This window comes from Neovison vison, chromosome 12 (assembly GCF_020171115.1).
Source record: "Neovison vison isolate M4711 chromosome 12, ASM_NN_V1, whole genome shotgun sequence".
NCBI classification, from domain to species: domain Eukaryota; kingdom Metazoa; phylum Chordata; class Mammalia; order Carnivora; family Mustelidae; genus Neogale; species Neogale vison.
Genome location: NC_058102.1, coordinates 9861802 through 9879733, shown reverse-complemented (window position 1 = coordinate 9879733; position 17932 = coordinate 9861802). Strand labels below are relative to the sequence as shown.

The 17932-nt window shown below is 52.3% G+C and overlaps 1 protein-coding gene across 6 annotated transcripts in view; it reads right to left on the bottom strand.

The window, feature by feature from the left end:
* LOC122892502 (casein kinase I) overlaps positions 1-9940 on the bottom strand; it is a 33080-nt gene extending 23140 nt beyond the window's left edge. For 3 of the 6 annotated variants that reach the window (XM_044229112.1, XM_044229111.1, XM_044229116.1), the window contains exon 1: positions 295-406. The gene's annotated coding sequence lies outside the window, so the exon portion shown is untranslated. Of the gene's footprint in view, positions 1-294; positions 407-7311; positions 7406-9868 lie in introns of those variants that run through there. The other 3 variants (XM_044229115.1, XM_044229114.1, XM_044229113.1) reach the window with 2 other exon arrangements.
* Between the last annotated feature and the right edge of the window lie 7992 nt (positions 9941-17932).

Genomic DNA, 17932 nt, shown 5'->3' with positions numbered 1-17932 from the left:
TGAAGGGTCCAGCTGGGGGAGGGGGAGGCGGGCCGAACTGGGGGGGAGCCTCCCCCAGCGAAGCCTGCAAAATAATAGTCACCCTCCTCCTCCTCGTCCCCAGCCGCGCCTTTGTCCTCGCCGGGCCGAGCGGGCGGCGCCCGGGCTGCACCCCCCGCCCCGTACCCGAGTGCGAACGCGCGTGTGTCCGCCCTCCCCTCCCCTCCCTCTCGCGCAAAAACAAAGAGGCGGAGGGAGCCCCGTTTCCCCCCGGGTTTGCGCCCCTCCGCGGGCCCGCGGCCCCCCAATATTTACCCCGCCGGGAAGGCTCCGGTGCCGGGCCGCTGCTCTGGGGGCTGCCGCGGGCGGGGGCGGCCCGCCGGGGCGGATGCCGGAGGATTCGCGGAGCCGCCCGGCGCGCCAGCCTCTCCCGGCCCAGCCGCCGCCGCCAGACGCCGCCGCCGCCGCCGCGCTCCGCTCGGCCCCGGCCGGGCTCGGGCTCGGGCTATGGGTTCTCGCCGCCGCCGCCGCCGCCGCCGCCGCCTCCCTCCTCCCGGCCCTCCTGCCCGCCCGCCCCCGCCGCCGGCTCGCGCGCTCCCGGCCGGCGCGCGCCCGCCGGCTCCCATTGAGCCCCGGGCCCGACCGCTGATGTCATCCCCGGCCCGCCGCCGCCGCCCCGGAGGATTTAAAGGGCCCGCGCCTCAGCTCCCGGGGACGTGGGGGTGGGGGGAGCGCTCGGCCGGGAAACATGGTTTAGCCATCCCTCCCCCCCCCTCCCCGCCTGGCGAGGAGCGCCTTGCAGGAACGCGGTCTTACGTGTGGGGCCGGGGAACACACACGACCACCGACACCCTGATCAGGTCTGGGGCACAGGTGGAAAAAGCTGGGTGGGGGTGGGGAGGAGGCGGTGCACAAAAAGCCGGGATTTTCTAGATCCCAAAGCCTCTTCTTCCCCCGTTCTCTCTCCTCTCAAACCAAAGCAGTAGCCCCTGCGAAGGCCACAGCAAAAAAAGAATTTTTTGGGAGTTGGGGGCTCTGAGTACTACAGAGAACATAGGTCAATGATTGGACAGGACAGCAGGAGACAGAGAGCGCCCAGGTGACAAAAGACCCAGGGAGGTAACCAGGGCTCATCTACCCTCACCACCCCGCGTGTCCCTCACCCCAAAGAAGGGACCCTCCCAGCTCTTCCAGCAGCCCAGACTGTGACGGGTACAAACCCTGATCCTGGTCTCACTGGTTCAGTGAGGAAACTGGCACACTGCCAGGGAACTAACATGGAGTCAGGGTCCCTGGCAGTGCAGGGTTAGCTAAGGCACCTGCCAACTCTGGCCTTGGCTTTTCACATCTGCAAAATCAGGAAGGAGACCCCTGGCTCCCCAGGTCACTGGGAGAATTAATTACGGCTTCTCACCAACTTCCAGGGTAGCCAATGAAAGGTTCCAGGGCAAAGTTATTAAAACGATGATATTGACACTGGGCCATGCAAAGCTCCAAATTATGACACACGTCCATCTGCACACATGGTTGTGGTGGTGGAAACACGAAATACCAGAGCGCGCTGCAGCCAGTCCAGGAAGCATGGTTCCCGGGAAGAGTCACTTCCCTAATAACCACATCTTCCCTAGAGCCTGAGGGACTTAGTCACACCCTGTCCAAACTGGTGGGACCCCACAGATCAGGCACCTCTTCTCTTCCAGATCAGGAAACTGAGGCCCAGAGAGGGGAGGGGTTTGCCCAGGACCCCACAGATAGTTGGCCCGGGCCAGAACCTGGTCTCAGTGCCCTCTTTGCCAGAGCAGGGGGTCACCAGCCAAGGTGGTGGGCTTTGCTTGACCTGCGTGGTGTTTTTGCTATTTATACTGCTTTATTAACTGATAACCAATGTTTCAAATGCACCAATTTCATACTATAGGTCCGTATTCCCTACTTCCCTTGAAGCCCCAGGAGAACAGGCAACACTGGGTCTGAACTCACACAGACGGGGCTGTGGCCACACTCAGCTGGCCTGGGCAGCAGCCACCCACCACGTTCCGCCCATGAGCTTGTTGTACCCATTGTTATGACTTTCTTTATCCCCTGGAGGTGCCCAAGGATGACCCTGTCCTAGAAGCCAGCCATCACCAATGCCCCGCCCTCTGCCATCTCTTTTCATCCCAATCTCCCCAACCCTGCATCCTGCCGCTCTGCTTCCAACATCCAGGGATGCCAGCCCTCTGGGTGGCTTCAAGTTCTCCTAAAGTCAGACAAGGTGTCCAGGCCTCGGCAGGCATGGAATGCACCCCTGTGTCCTCTATCCTCATCACCCCACCCTCAACCCAAGCCCGGTTGCCCAGTGATGGCTTCCCTCTCCAGGAAGGGACTGGCACCACTTAGCTCTGGCATCTACTGGTTCCCTAAGGCCTGCTCCCAGGCTCTCTCCTGCTGTCACTACCCGCTGTCTCCCTTGGAAGAATGCTCCCACACCCTGACCCTGATTACCTGTGTTGTGGGCCTGAGTTCTCCCTCCTACTCCCCTAGAAGACCAGCCCCCAAGGTACTCCCTGCTGAGTAGAGAGCCGGATGGGGCTCAATCCCAGGACCCTGGGATCATGACCTGAGCCAAAGGCAGAGGCCTTAACCCACTGAGCCACCCAGGCGCCCCCTGAGGTACTTCTAAAAAGCTTTGCAGCTCAGCTCTAAGGAGAAACTGAGAGACGAGAAAACCCAGAAGAGGACTGGAGCTATTCCAAAGGGAAAGAAATCTTACGGAGTTCTAGCAACCTCTGAGCCTGATTTCTCTCTTCGTTCTAGGTTCCCAGTTATTCTTCCTGGGGCTTAACTCCCAACAGTGAAGGCCCAAGGGTGTGGCCAGCCTGAGTTCATCCCCGTTCTGCTCCCTGCACACCCACTCACTCACCTAGAAGATGCACTCAGCCCGGAACAATGGGCGTCAGTGGAGTCCCAGCTCACCTGGGTCCCACCCGGGAGTCCAGCCGCTCTGCAGAAGGAGAGACTCCCCGGCATACCTCCAACCTGGCACTTTGGACTCATTTCCTTGGCACACAACCTACCCGCTGCCCTCCCACCCCCTCACCCGCAGCCCCTGGAGCACTGGGCTGAGGAAATCTCGAATTAATGATGATAGTGCAGAAGAAATCAGAGATGGGGAGGAAGCTTTCGGTCCTCCCAAAGGGATCTGCAGCTGAGTCTTGCCCCTGGGCACCCTGGGTTTGTTAAACATCAGGATGGTCCTTCAAACGGCCCTAGACAGGCCTTAGCCCTGGCAGTTCCTGCTGCCTGAGATGCTTTTCCCTCAGAGAGCTGCATGGCTCATTCACTCACCTCCCTGAGGCCTTGGCTCTTATCCCCTTCTCTGGGAGGCCTTCTGGTCTTCCTGATTTAAGATCCAACCCCACTAGGGCACTGCCTCCTCTCCACCCCTCCACTCCTGCTGCTTCATTTTTTTTACTGTCATTTCTCTCTAAATAACATGTTCTACATGGTACTTGTTTGAAGTGTGTGTGTGTGTGTGTGTGTGTGTGTGTGTGTGTGGCCCCTAACAGATTATAAGCTGTACAAAGGCAGGGAGTTGTTGCTGTTTGGGGGTCACTCTCTCTGACAAAACATTAAGAGCTACATTTATTGAGCACCTACTGTGTGCCGGGGCCTCTACAAGACACGTTACCTGTACCGACTCATCCATCCAACCGTCTATCTACACTCAGCAGAGGAAGTGGAGAGGGAGTGGCCTGGCAGAGCCTGTGCCCCAACCACTTCTCCCAGGCTAGTGGAGAACACAGTTCCAGAATGAGTCCTCCGCCCCTCCTTCAGCTCCTGAGTCCCAATCCTACAGGCACAGTTTGGGGCCCCTCACTAAGAACCACAGGGGCCTGAGGGGCTCATTTATGTGGCCCCATCATTTTACAGTGGACATTGAGACCCAGGGAGCCTTGCTCAGAGTCACCAAGGGAGCCCAAGACAGGAGCCCACCGTGGCTGAGAAGCCAGCTTCCAATGCTGACTTTGCCCCTTTTTAGCTGTGTGACCCTAGGAAAGTTCCTTACACTCTCTGAGCCTCATTTGTCCAATGGGGATAGTACAGAGGATCATGCACCAAAACAACTGAGCCCAAAAGCAGCCCTGAGGAAAAGGAAAATGATGACAAGTTTCTGAGGAGCCGGCAGGGAGTGGAATCCGGGCCCCCTGCCTTGGACTTCCAGCACCTCGGGCTGGGGCTCCAGCTGCTTCTTCCCTTGCCTTTCTCTTCCCCTTCTGGGTGGAGGTGGACAAACCCAGGCGGCGGGCCCACTCTCCGTCTTCACTTCTGGCCTTGGCTTTAGGATGCTCCTGCAGGAAGTTTCTCAGGCTTCTTATTCTTAGTGGCTACTCTTGTCTCTCCCAAGACCCCTGAGGGCTGGTGGCCCACCACAGGCTCTGCCCCCAAGACGTCCTCCTCAAGCCTGCCAGCCTGAAAATGCTGCCCTGGTGCATTCTTCTCACCCAGCGAGCCCTTGGCAGCTTGCCCTCGGACCCTTCCATAATGTTCCACCCACCTCTGACTGCTCACAGGGCAGTGCCCTGTCTCCAATCAGCGCCTTGGCCCTGGCCTCTGCAATCTCCACTGCCTTTAGACACTTCTCCTGGTGACCTCACCACATTGCCTTGCCTGGTCATTCTCTAGGCAGTGGTTCCTCCCTCCTCCATGTTTGGTGGAGATGCAGCAGGGTGGGGTAGCGAGAGGCCTGGACCAGGGGCCAGGAAGCCCACGTTTGAGTCCCAGCTCAGCCTGTGAATTTCAGCGGGAACTTGGAGAATTCACAGCCCCTCTCTGGGGGTCCGGACAAGGAGACCTCTAAGGCTCTTTCTTCGGTCTCCCCATCTATAAACTAAAGGCTAGACTGGATGGGGAAGGTCCTCTTACACTCCACATCTGGGGCTCCCTGTTGAGAAAGACCCTGAGGTCACCCACATCTGGGATCAGTAGGAAAGGGTTTTCTCCCTGGCTACCCTCGCCCATGTTTGAAACATTGTACACATCCCATTAGCTCCACCCCCAGCTATATTCTGAGTCCAGCCACCTCTCACCACATGTATCTTTCACATAGATACTGTAGCGGTTTGTTACCTGTGAGATCAGAGCACTTGACTACTGAAAATGCACCAAAGGCTCCCTCTGTCTTTAGTGGGAAATCCATGTTCTTTCCCAGGCCTGCTATAATCGGGCCCTTACCTGCTTCTCAGGCCTCATCTCAAACTACCTTTTTTCGTTTCTTCCTTCATTTCGTCATAGCTCAGGGCCTTTGCACATGCCATTCTTTCTGCCTAGAATTATCTCCCTGCAGACGTCAATGGCTGCCTTCAACAGCTTGATTGTGTTCAAGTCACAGCTCAGAAGTCACCTCCTCAGAGAGGCCTCCTTTGATCACACAATCTTTTTTTTTTTTTTTTTTTTTTTTAAGGTAAGCTCCATGCCCAACATGGGGCTTAAACTCACAACCCGAGATCAAGAGCCAACCGGGTGCCCTGACCATACAATCTTAAGCAGGCCTCATTCCCCTCTGCCTCTTTCTACCAGATCACCCTGCCTTATTTTCTTTATGGCACTTACTATGGGCTGAACACATCAACTTGTTTATTTTTAATGCTCTTGAACATAAGCTCCAAGAGAGAGAAATCCTCTTATAGGTGCTCCTGTGAGTGTCCAATTGGTAATGGGTGCCCCACAAATACTTGGGCAATGAGCAAATTCTGCCGTGGGTGTGTGGTCGTAGGGGTGGAGGCAAGGGCCTGGCCTGGCACTTTCCATCCCTGAGCCCGATGGTGCCAGACAGCCTTCTCTCAGACACAGGCCTTCCTTATCCCGTGGTTCCTCCCTACCCCATCCACCGCTTACGGTGGGTTCTTGGCCCTCTCCCCTCCACTGGGGGAAAACCCCTCTGGGTATCCCTTATGCTGCTGGTCTCCACTGGGGACTCAACTCTCAGACCACCCATCTCTAAAGGCACAGGTTCAGGGAGCACTGGAACACCCCAGCATCACCCAAGGGCCACTGCCTTCACCTCTGCCCACCTCCCACCTGCATCCTTCCTTCAGCTTGGCTTGTCCCCTCGATGCCCCTCCGCGCGACCCAACCCTGCCATTTGCGCCACTGCCAATTCTCTCCAAAACGCGCTCCTTCCATCCTCTGGGAATCCAAGGAATCTCATCTCCAGGACATACAACCACTCATTAACTGGGCCACGGGAATTACGATGATTGCCACGGCTAATAATCCCAATTCCCACAGCAACACTTCTCAAGTCAGCATAGCTGGCGCGATTCATCATCTCACCGAGTCACACGTCTGTCCACAAACATTTCCTGATGCCCACCCCTCACCGGGCCTGAGTTGCCATTGGGGCCCTGCTCACCTCATGCTGACAATCTGCCTGGATCGGCTGCGTGAGCACGAGAAAGAAAGATGGGCTCCGGATTGCAGAGAGAACCTGCTAGATGGAGAGCACCACGGGCCAGGTCCCCGTGGCCTGGCATCAGCGGGGGCACCAAGAGGGCGCTGAGCTGCCCCTCACCCTCCACCCAGGGTGGCCTGTGAAATGCACCATCGGGGAGTTCTTAACTTGAGACCAAGTGCTACACAGATAGAGCATCTAGATGAGTCCCCGAGACCCCTTCTTGCCAGACCGCCCACCATGCCCCTTCCGTTGGGAAAGTGGGGAGTTGCCATTGGGGCTGGCAGAAGGACGAGGGGCTGGAAGGTGGGTAGATTTGGAGGATGGAGAGGAACAGCCCGAGCCAAGGCTATGAGAAGAAATGCAGACATTTGAAGGTGGCCCCCCAGCCCCGTGGGGAGACGAGTCCATTGGCACCCAGGATCTCCCACGGCTGATGAGGAAGGTGGAAGCGGACAGGGTCTTTAATCCCAAGCAGCCAACTAGGGGACTCGTCCACTGGCTTTGCTCACAACAGCTTGGCGTTTTGCAAGTAGAAGATAAGAAGAAGGAGAGAACAAGCAAACGCACGTTTATTGGACCCCGCAAGGGGCACCTGCCACGGGCTCTTGTTGAATTCTCTACAGCAATTCCATGAACCGGAGATCACCCCACCTGTTTTACAGGTAGGAACCTGAGGCTGGGAGAGTTTACCAGAACACGATCTAATGTTCACAAAGGTTACAAAGGACTCCAATTCACCCTTCCCAGACCCACCCAGGGGCCTCACCCTGCCTCACAGCCTGCACCCCAATCCGCTTTTGTCTCCCTCCATGCATGCCAAAGGGAATGTGCCCATGCATCTGAGGTCCCCACTGAATGGGCCCCCCCTTTGCTCTTCAGGACACCACGAATCCACTCACCTACTCTGAAAGCATCCAGGGGATTCTGGTGGCCGCTATCGTAGCTGTTTCCAAAGTAGATCCCGTCACCCCAGGAAATTCATGGAGTGCTCCACTGGGGTGTGGGAAGAGAGATCAGAATTTGCATTCTTATCCAGTTTTTAATCTTGGCTTTCTAAATGTTCTATCTTAATGTATGTTTTATAACACACGCGTTAGCCCAGCAGAACATCTATACCCAAGTTTTAAACAAATATATATACATTTGCATACAAAATACGCGCTCAAAAATATTCTCACAGAAGGGGCGCGCCACCGCAGTTTACATCAGCGTTGGAGGACCCCGGCAAGGAGCTCTCACTTAGAGGTAGGGGTGGAGGAGACCCCCGCTTCAGCAAGCTGAGTTCGGATCCTGCGTCAGTGATTTTTGGGCTGTGTGCCTGGACGAGTTTATAGAACTTTCCTGAACTTCTGTTCCCTCATGTCAGAATGGGGGTAGCCACAGTGCCCAGGTGGATTAAAAAAGAGACGCTGCCCAGAAAGCCTGACAGCCCAGATTCTGGTATTATTATTATTATTATTACCCCCTCAGTCACAGGGAGTAGAGCCAGGCCTGGCCTGGCCTTCCTTGTGGTAGGCCGAGCCCTTGGGGACCGCATCTACCATAGGAGGCCCAGGACCCAGAATAAGGGACCAGCATTAAGTCAGAGATGGCTAAAATGGCTAGGGGATAATATGACATCCTTATTACTGTCCCGGTGTGATGGGCCAGGCAGAAAGAGGTGGCCTCAGAGGGTCACAGGGAGGACCCTCACTACAAGATGAGTTTAGCATTTAGGAACTCCCTCCAGGGCAGGAAACCCTTTCTCATTCAGCCCATAGAGTGCTGTAGGAGCCCTTACAAGAAGGCCAGATTAGAAACACAGAACAAAATCTCTCAGATGCTAGAAGCAGGAGCTCAGGGGAGTAGGGGATTTCCTATCCTAACTGAGATGGGGCCACAGGCACTCACCAACAGGTACCTAGACCACCACCCCCACCCAAAGATGGCTAGGGGGCCATGAAGACGAAGGGGCCACTGTTTAGGAGTGTATGAGTAGAGACTGAACAGGCCCTAAGAATGGAAGCAGGCCCTGGCTACCTGGTGATGGCCATGGGTACTAAGTAGGTAGGTGGGGAGTTATTATCCCATTTCACAGATGAGGAAATGGAGGCTCAAAAAACAGAGACATCTGTTTTCTCTCAGCTAACCTTAGCCTGGTACAAGTGTAGCTGGTGACTCAGCCTTGACCTCCTCCTTCCCCTAGTATCAGGGAGTCTCTGCTGTAGAGATCCCTGCAGGAGTTAGGTCCCCGAGGGTCTGAACCTACTCTGTTACTGCTCCCTGTGCATATCCTGAGTAAACCTCTTGTCCTCTGAACCTCAGTTTCCTTATCTGTACAAGAGTTGGATTACTAAACTCCCCCTTCACCCTCTCCCCCTACTTTTCTTCCAATCCTCTCTCTTCCAAAGCCCTTCTAGAAGCTTATCCCAAGCGTTGAACCCTTCTAGGGGCCTGGAGGTCACAGCCCTGCCTTAGGGACCTGTCTGGGCCTGGCTCCCACAGTGATGTGGGTGTGAGCCCATCTACCCCAGACCCAGAGACATCTCCATTCTGGGGAGCCCGTCCTCCCGTACCCAGCTCTTTCCTCTACTCCCTCAGCAGCTTCAGCTGGCCCAAATCCCTCCTCCAAACTCACAAACACATGGACCCTTTTTCTGCCAGAACCGTGAGAGCAGTAGGGGAGGCGGTCTACATAAATTAGCTCACTTAATCCTCACAACGTTCTGGGGAGTGGATCCGTTTCCCTGATGTGGAAACTGACACAAAGACCTCTCTTGAAGCCCCGCGTTGGAGGCGGAGGTCTTGGCCTGTCTGACCCAGAGCCCATGTTTTCCTATGACACCTCCCAGTCTCCCCCTCAAATCCTTCCTCCAAGTGTTCAGAATGGCACCCAACTACGGCCCCTCCCTCAAATGTAACATTATGCAGCCATTAAAAATAATGATTACACATACACAGCTGACTAATAACAACAGAGAAAATGCTTATGACACAATGTTAAGAGGAGAAAAGCAAGACACAAAAATTGTAAATACAGTATAATAAAATGAGATTAATATGATTATGCACAGAGACCACACTGGGAAAGAAAATACACCAGGAATACTCGCAGTTGTTTTGTGTGTCTTAGTACCACGGGTGATTTCTTTCCTATTTTTCCCCATTTGCCAAACTGTCAACCCATGCATATTACTTTTACAACGAAGAAAAGCTATCATGTACCAAAAAATGATAGATTTGCGGTTGAAATATTTGGAAGCCTGCTGTTTCTTCTTCAAATCCCTCCAAAGCCTCCGTTTTCGGTACAACGTGACCATAACCAAGAGACATCGCAGGAGTTTTGGGGAGCAACCGGCACCTCCACAGACCCACGCCCAGCTCCTGCTTTGACCAGGCTGCCCCTCCGCGTCGGAGGACGCCCCCCCAATCCCGGACCCTCCTCCCAACCCCCCCGCCGGAGCTGCGGGGGCTCACCTGACACTCGCGGGCCGGCCTCGGAGATGCGAGATGAGCACACCTGTCCCTTCAGGTGAAGGACTCGGCCAGGGCGCCCCGCGCAGGAAGGAGGGAGCGGGTCGGGGGCGGGGCCGTGACGCCACCCTCCCAGCCCCGCCCCCGGCTTCCCGGCCACGCCTCGGCTTCCCGGCCCCCGGGCGCTCGTGATTGTCGTGCTTGCGGGGTGAGCCGCTGGGGACACTCCTCCCGACCCGCATGCCTCCCCCCTCACACGCCCCCGTGGGCGGACCCCCAGCCAGCAGCAGCACGGGCCCAAGGGAGCCTCCAAGTGCGCCCTCGGGGGTGGGCGGGCTGGAAGGGGAGGTACTACCCTTCCCCCGGCGAGGGTCCCTAGGAGAAGCCTGGAAAGAGCTGGGATCCCCCCTGCCCCCTAACCCCACCTTTCCACCTCCACCCCCGGTTTACAAAGAACTGTTGGGTCCGCAGATTACGGGTTCAAATCACCTGGGGCAAGGAATGACGTCCGAGGGACGGAGGGAGCCTCAGATTCCCCAAATTTTTTCTTCCGTTTGTACCCCACTCTCTGGTTCCCTAGGACCCTTCCTCTGACCCCTTCTACTAAAGAAACCAGGAATGGGGGAGGGGGGAGGGGCGGGGAGTGACCAAGAAGTGTGATTCCAGCCCTTGGGGCTTGGGAAAAGGTAATCTGGCATCTGATGCCTGGAGTCAGAACACTGTTTTCATCTACTTTATATCATCTGGGATCGCTTATTTTTGGCAAAGTTCCGTGTTGGAAACGCCAGCCTTCTGGCCGTGGCAAAAAGAAAGGGCACCACTTCGAAAAGGCGGTCAGGCTTCACCTATCCAAAAGCTTTAAATACATGCGCGCCCTTGGACCCAGCGATGCCACTCCTGAAATCTATCTACCCAAGGAAATCATTCAGAATACATGCTCGCTGTGGCATTCTTCTGGCTTTTTCTTGTTTTTAATTGTGGCATTCTTTACAATGGTGAAAATTGGAATTAGTCTAGGTGTCCAACACCGGGGTCAGAGGTGAGCAGCCCAAACGCAATGGAATATTACACAACCCTTGAAAGTCATGTTTACAAACAGCTTGTAATAATATGAGGAAATGTGTTACAATATTACAAGAAGAAAAGCAGGATGTAAGTGTATGTTGACAGTGGCATCACAGTTGACCTTAAAAGCAGAATACACCTTTATACACTGGAAAGAAAGAATGTTCACTGTGGTTCTTTTTGGGGTGGGGGGCTCTGAAGCTTGTTTTTTTTTTTTAATCCGTCTGTTTTCCTGCATTTTCTCCTAATGGGCTTATATCACTTTTATAAAGCTCCTTTATTTCATAAAATTGTTCTCATTAATTGAGCACTTACTATAATCTGGATAAGCTCCTTTCATGTAATCCTTGCAATAGCCCTGAGGTAGGAATTATTATTTTCCTCAGGTTACAGATGAAGAAACCAAGTCTGAGAGGCTGTTTCCCTCCCTCAGGTCACATGAACACAAAGGGTCAAAGACCTTTTCTCTCTTTCAACACTCTCCCGACTAAGCCACTAGGCTAAAAGGGCCACGAGCTTCAGCTGGGCTAAAGGGATCCAGGGAGAGGGTTGTCCACCGTTGGGTTCAAGAGGAAGGGCAGTGTACAAGACAGCCACAAAGTTTCAGCAAGTCCTCCATCCTGTGGGTGAGCTCTTCCCTCCTGCCGGGAAAGCTTTGAGGTTGGCTTGACATCGGTGGGACCCAGGGCGGAGAGCTTCCCAGAGACCAAGCTCCAAGGTTGAGCTCAACCTTGTTGGTTAGTTTTGTAGCCTTAATATATTTTTCTGATTATAAAAGCGATCTATATTTATAGGATTCATAGAAAATTTATAGAAAATCAGACAGTTGATAAAATATAAAAAAGAAAACAAGTCAATCCCTTTATTGCTTTACCTTTTATTGCATTTTATTTTATTAGTTTAATTACTGATTTATTTTTAAGTCATCTTTACGCCCAGTGTGGATGTTCAAACTCATGACCCTGAAATCAAACAGTCTCACGCTCCAACAGAACCCACCAGGCACCCCTAGGTTTTTATTTTATTTATTTTATTTTAATTTTTAAAAAAGATTTTATTTATTTGACAGACAGAGATCACACAAGTAGGCAGAGAGGCAGGTGGGGTGGGGTGAAGAAGCAGGCTCCCCGCTGAGCAGAGAGCCCAACGTGGGGCTTGATCCCAGGACCCTGAGACCATGACCCAAGCCGAAGGCAGAGGCCTTACCCCACTGAGCCACCCAGACACCCACCCCTAGGTATTTTCAAAAATACTAAAAAGTAAAGGGAATATGGTGAAATGAACCCATATACCCATCACTAATTTTTGACAAACATCAACTTTCTCCATTCTTGTTTCATCCGTCTCCCACCTATATTTATCAAAGAAAATTCCAGATATCATATTATTTTACCTATAAATACTTCAGTAATTATCTCTCGATGATAAAGGCTTTGTAAATCAAACACACACACACACACACACACACACACACACACTACTATTAATACATCCTGCAACAGTGACACCATTTTTCTCATCAGATTATTTAATAGGCAATCCATGTTCAAATTTCCTTAATTTGTCTCTAAAATGTCTTTTTCCAGTTGGTTTGGATCAGCAACCACAGAAGGCCCACCTAGTCTATCTGGTTGATATATCTCTTAAATGTTTCTCTGTTTCTGTCTCTTTCAAGGAGATATAATTTACATTCCATAAAATTAACCATTTTTCTAAAAAGACTTGTTTATTATGAGAGAGAGAGAGTAAATGTGGGGGGCGGGCAGAGGGAGAGGGAAAGAGAGATTCCCAAGCAGACCCACAGCTGAGTGTGGTGCCTAACACAGGGCTCCATCCCATGACCCTGAGGTCATAACCTGAGGCTTGGGGCACCTGAGTGGCTCAGTCGGTTAAGTATCTGCCTTTGGCTCGGGTCATGATCTTGGGGTCTGGGTATGGAGCCCTGTGTCAGGCTCCCTGCTCATCTGGGGTTCCGCTTTTCCCTTTCCCTCTGCTCCTCCACCCCACCCACAGCACATGCTCTCTCTCTCAAAAAAAAGAAAAGAAAAGAAAAGAAAAGATAAGAAAACAGAGTTGGAGCCTTAACCAACTGAGCCACACAGGCAGCCCCAACATTAACCCTTTTGAAGTGTAGAGTTTGTGGCTTTTTGTAGATTCAGAAGGTTTGCAACCATTACCACCACCTAATTCTGCAACAATTTTATCACCAGAAAAAGAAACCCCATACCCTCTTATAATTGCTCCCCACTCCTGCCCTCCCCTAGCCCTCGGGGACCACTCATCTCCTCTTGTCTTTTGCCTACTGGAGATGGTTCATATATATGGGATCATACAGTGTGTGACCTGTTGGGTCTGGCTTCCCTTTGCCTTTGTAATGTTTTCAAGGTTCAACCATGCTGTGGCACATGTTGGTACTTCATTCCTTTTTACAGCCAAATAATATTCCAGGCTTGAGTTTCCCACAGACTGGAGTTGGTTGACTGCATCCCTGTGGTGTCTCTAACATGTCCCTCTCTCCCCCGTAGTTCCCCGTAGGCTGCTAATTGAAATGTAGACACTGGAGGCTGGAGGCTTAATTCGATCTGGACCCCAGTGATTTTTTTTTTTAAGATTTTATTTATTTATTTGACAGACAGAGATCACAAGTAGGCAGAGAGGCAGACAGAGAGAGAGGAGGAAGCAGGCTCTCCGCTGAGCAGAGAGCCCGATGTGGGACTCGATTCCAGGACCCCGAGATCATGACCTGAGCTGAAAGCAGAGGTTTAACCCACTGAGCCACCCAGGTGCCCCTGGACCCTAGTGATTTTATTGAGACTATTCCGCAGACGATGCTATGTTCTTCCTGGTGCTTCAGAGCAGGAGCTGCCATGTGTGTGTGTCAGACTGATGCAGGCTCCATCTCAGGACCCTGAGACCATGACCTGAGCTGAAGGCAGAGGCTTTAACCCACTGAGCCATCCAGGCACCCCTGTTGCACGTTTAGTGATGGTAAGGTTGATCAGCAACTCTGGGTATCAGCCTCATTGTCTGTTACAAAGTTACCATCAACATTTGAGCCAAGGGTGTTAGCATCCATTGATGATTATGGCCTCAGTCTGCTCTTTTCCTCTTCAGTTCACAGAAACAGAAACTGAGGCTAAGAGGAGAAGTGATTTGCCCAAGGTAACAGGGTTAGTAATGATCAGTGAATGGCCTCTGCCTCTTGGCCCCTTGCTTATTCCTGGTGGCTCTGCTAAACACTTTACATGAACTGACACATTCAATCCTCTCAACAACTCTCTGGCTGGTTCTATATTACGCTCTTCCTTTTCAAATTGGGAAACTGAGGCCCCAAGTGGTGAAGAAACCTGCCTTTCTTTGATGAGTCATTTGGTAATTCATGTCAGGAGGTTCCAAATGACAGAGAAGTAGGAAAACACAGTTTTTGCTCTGCTAAATATAGACACGAGCAAGGTGAACAGAACCCTAAGAGAGAAAGAGATGGGAGTCATGGAAGTCTTCCCAGAAGAAGCATCACAGGAGTTGGGCTTTAACATCTGTGTAGGAGTTTGCCACAGGGAGTACAGGCAGAGGACTGGGCCCACCATATGAATAAGGCCTGAGGTGTGATTTGAGCTGTGGTCAAAGATTCCATTCCTCACCATGGACATAGTCTCATGGATTTGTGTGCCCTTGGGAAGGAGAAAAAGAGAGGGTATGGTTTGGCCCATCACATACTTTGATTATGCAGATTTACGCAAAGGAAGGAGTGCAGAGAACAATGGACTATGAGTCTGGGGGGTGGTGTTCAGTGGGCAGTGAGGCCCGGATGCTGTACCCAGGTACAGTCCCTGCCCTCAAGTGGCTAAGAAAAATGGAGGGAAATAGACCCCGGACATCATTAGCTCTTGCCCTAGAAAGGAGAACATCCAGCCCGTCCCCATGCTCATCTCCAGCTCCAATATGCTGACTGGAGGGATCCCCTTTGCATACCTGGACCACTTAGTCAAAAAGTACCCCAGCAAACTACAATGCAAAGTGCCCATGGTACCATATATGTATTTGGTTTTACGTGAACAGAACATCTCTGGAAGGGTCCAGAAGGGGGAAAAAAATTGCAAATCATGCTTTTCTGAATACACAAAGAACACCTAGAAATCAATAAGAAAATAAGAATACAAACAGACTTCCCGGAAAAGGACATACAAGGGTCTCTGAAATTCAGGTCAAAGCTGCAGCCTCATTCATTTATTTAAAAGATATTACTTATTTATTTGAGAGAGAGAATGAGCAGTGGGGGGGGGGCAGAGAGAGAGAGAAACAGACTCCCTGCTGAGCAAAAAGCCCAATGCAGGGCTTGATCCCAGGACCTGGAGATCAGGACCTGAGCAGAAGGCAGACGCTTAACCGACTGAGCCACCCAGGCACCCCTGCAGCCTCATTCAAAAGAAGAAAAATGTAAAATAAAATGACACCGAGATTCCACAGGCACCTGATGGGTGAGGAAAATTACGACATTTTGCGAACACACTGACAGCACATCTTGGGGGGGGGGACAGGCACCTTCATTTGTGGGAGAGTGAGTAAGTAAATCCCCTAAGGAGGGCAGCGGCGACATCCATCAAACTGACAACCGCACATTTCCTTTGCCCTCAGAATTCCAAACCGAGGTATTTATCTTACAGGTATAAGTGTGTAGGAGGGAAATGGGTTATTCATAGCTGGGCACGTTCACGCGCGCACACGCGTGTGTGTGTGTGTGTGTGTGTTTGGAAATATCTTCTGTCCATCGGTAAAGGGCTGAGAAAATAAATCGTAGAACATTCATCCAAGACACCATAATGAAGCCATATAAATGAGGAAGATCTTTAGGTACCAACGGGGAAAGGTATACACAAAGTATCATCGTGTGTCAGTGTCTCTTTATGGAAATAGACAGGGAGGAGAAAGATGGTGCATGTGTTTTCTTCTGTTTATGTTATATGCCGATGTCTGGCCGGCTGTGTAAGAAACTGGGGAGGTGCTGGATCTCCTCCAGGAAAGGAAATGGGGGGCTGGAGGCGAGGCGCTTGCAGGAGACTTTTACTGTACCCCCTGTGTTAACGTTTGGATTTTGATCCACATGAAAACATTTTCCATTCCAAACGTTACACGAGATTAAAAGTTCAAGGGTCCATTTGTTATAGGCGCCTCTCCTGCGAGGCCTGGGATGGAGGAGGGCAGGAGAGAGGGGTGTCCTCTGGTAGGGCAGTCCCTTTGTTTCCTGATTTAAAAAATCCTCACAGCAGGGTGGCTAAGCCACAGCTGGGTGGCTAAGTGGCTGGGCCTCTGGCTTCAGCTCAGGTCATGATTCCAGGGTCTAGGGATGGAACCCCCAAGTGGGGCTCCCTGCTCTGTGGGAAGCCTGCTTTTCCTTCTCCCTCTCTCTCTGCCCCTGCTCCTGTTCCCTCTCTCACCGTCTCTCTTTCTCTGTCAGATAAATAAATAAAATCTTAAAAACAAAAACCCCAAAAAAACAAAATAACAAACCTCACAGCAGGCTCCCCATTTTTTGGATGTGGACACCAAAGCTCAGAACTGGAGAATGACTCCTGAGCTTAAGAGCCTGGGGTGCAGCGGGGAGCCAACGTCCTGTTCAAGTTCATGGTTCCAGACCCTCCTGTAGGCTTTGTCACCACACAATGCACCCCCAGCCGGCCAGCAGGCGCGACAGAGTTCTTCATGCTGAACTTTCTGGTTATTTGCCCAAGTGTACTATTGTTTGCCCGAATTATACTTTATTAAAAAGAAAAGAAAAAAAAAAGATAAGCCGATTGAATGAGGAGACATAGGACTGTGATGATTCTGGACTAGATTTCCCAGACTCTGGACTCCACTGGCCCATTCCTTGGATTATTGGGGAGTTAACTTTAAGTGTAGCCGCCAACTGGATTCGCTGGCTTTTTGAATAGGCATGGATTTGGAAAGAAATTCACATAAGTGTTTCTTTGACTAAATTAGCAGGATTATTTTCTGACTGAATTAATGGCAGTTTCTTCCAAGACTTAATTTGCCTCCTTCTCAAACTTTTCTAGACTTTACCAGGGAGTGGGGGGGAGGGTGTGTGTGGCAGGGTGGCCCGTGGAGGCTCTTGCCTCTCAGGGTCTCTCTGTGTAGCAGCAACTTCCCACCTAGTCTGGTCCTGGTGCCACCTCCTCCAGGAAGCCCTCTAGGAGCACCCCCTCCCCCAAAACACACACACTCTCTGCCCTCCACAGCAGGCATGCCTCCCTGGCCTAACTTCCTGGTTCACACTGGGTGGTAGTGAAGGGTTTCCAGAACTATTTCCCCATAAGGCTCTCAGCTTTCATGGGGCAGAGACTGTGGATTCAACCTGTCCGGGTATTTGGCACAGTCTCAGCCCAGAGCAGGGGCGAGGGCCAGGAGAGGAATGAATCTGCCCCCCCCCTTCTGATTCTCAGGCTACAGGGCATAAGCCTCCCTCCCACTTAGCTGGGACACTCTGCTTAGTTCTGGGGCGGGGGGGGGGGGCTGAATTAGAACCCAACATGCCGCACTCCACTCCCATTCCGGCCAGCATCTGGCATCTGTGAGTACAGCTGTCCAAAGTGCACCAGCCTCTCCAGTGCACAAACAGTTCCCCACCCTCTCTGAAACTTGGAGCAAATCCAGGGAGGGGTGAGTTCCCCTCCCCCTTCTACAGCTGACTTCCCCAGGGCTCAGAGAGGGTCAGGATCTTGCCCAATGTCACACAGCCAGTGGGTAGGGGATGTCAAGACCTCGGGCTCCTGGAGAGCAGACCGGAGGCCAGGAAGCATGCAAGGTGGTGGAGAGATCCCAGGAGAAGCCTCGTCCTGGACTTGAAGCCTAATCCTTGCGGAGGGATGAGGGCTTGGGGGTGGGGGGCGGGAATCTTAAATTCACAGAGTGTGAGGCCTGAGCTGCGAGACAGGGCAGCAGAAGGTCAGGGAAGATTCTACGAAGTCCTGGGAGATGAGGAGGTGGCCGGCAGTAGTGGGCGGA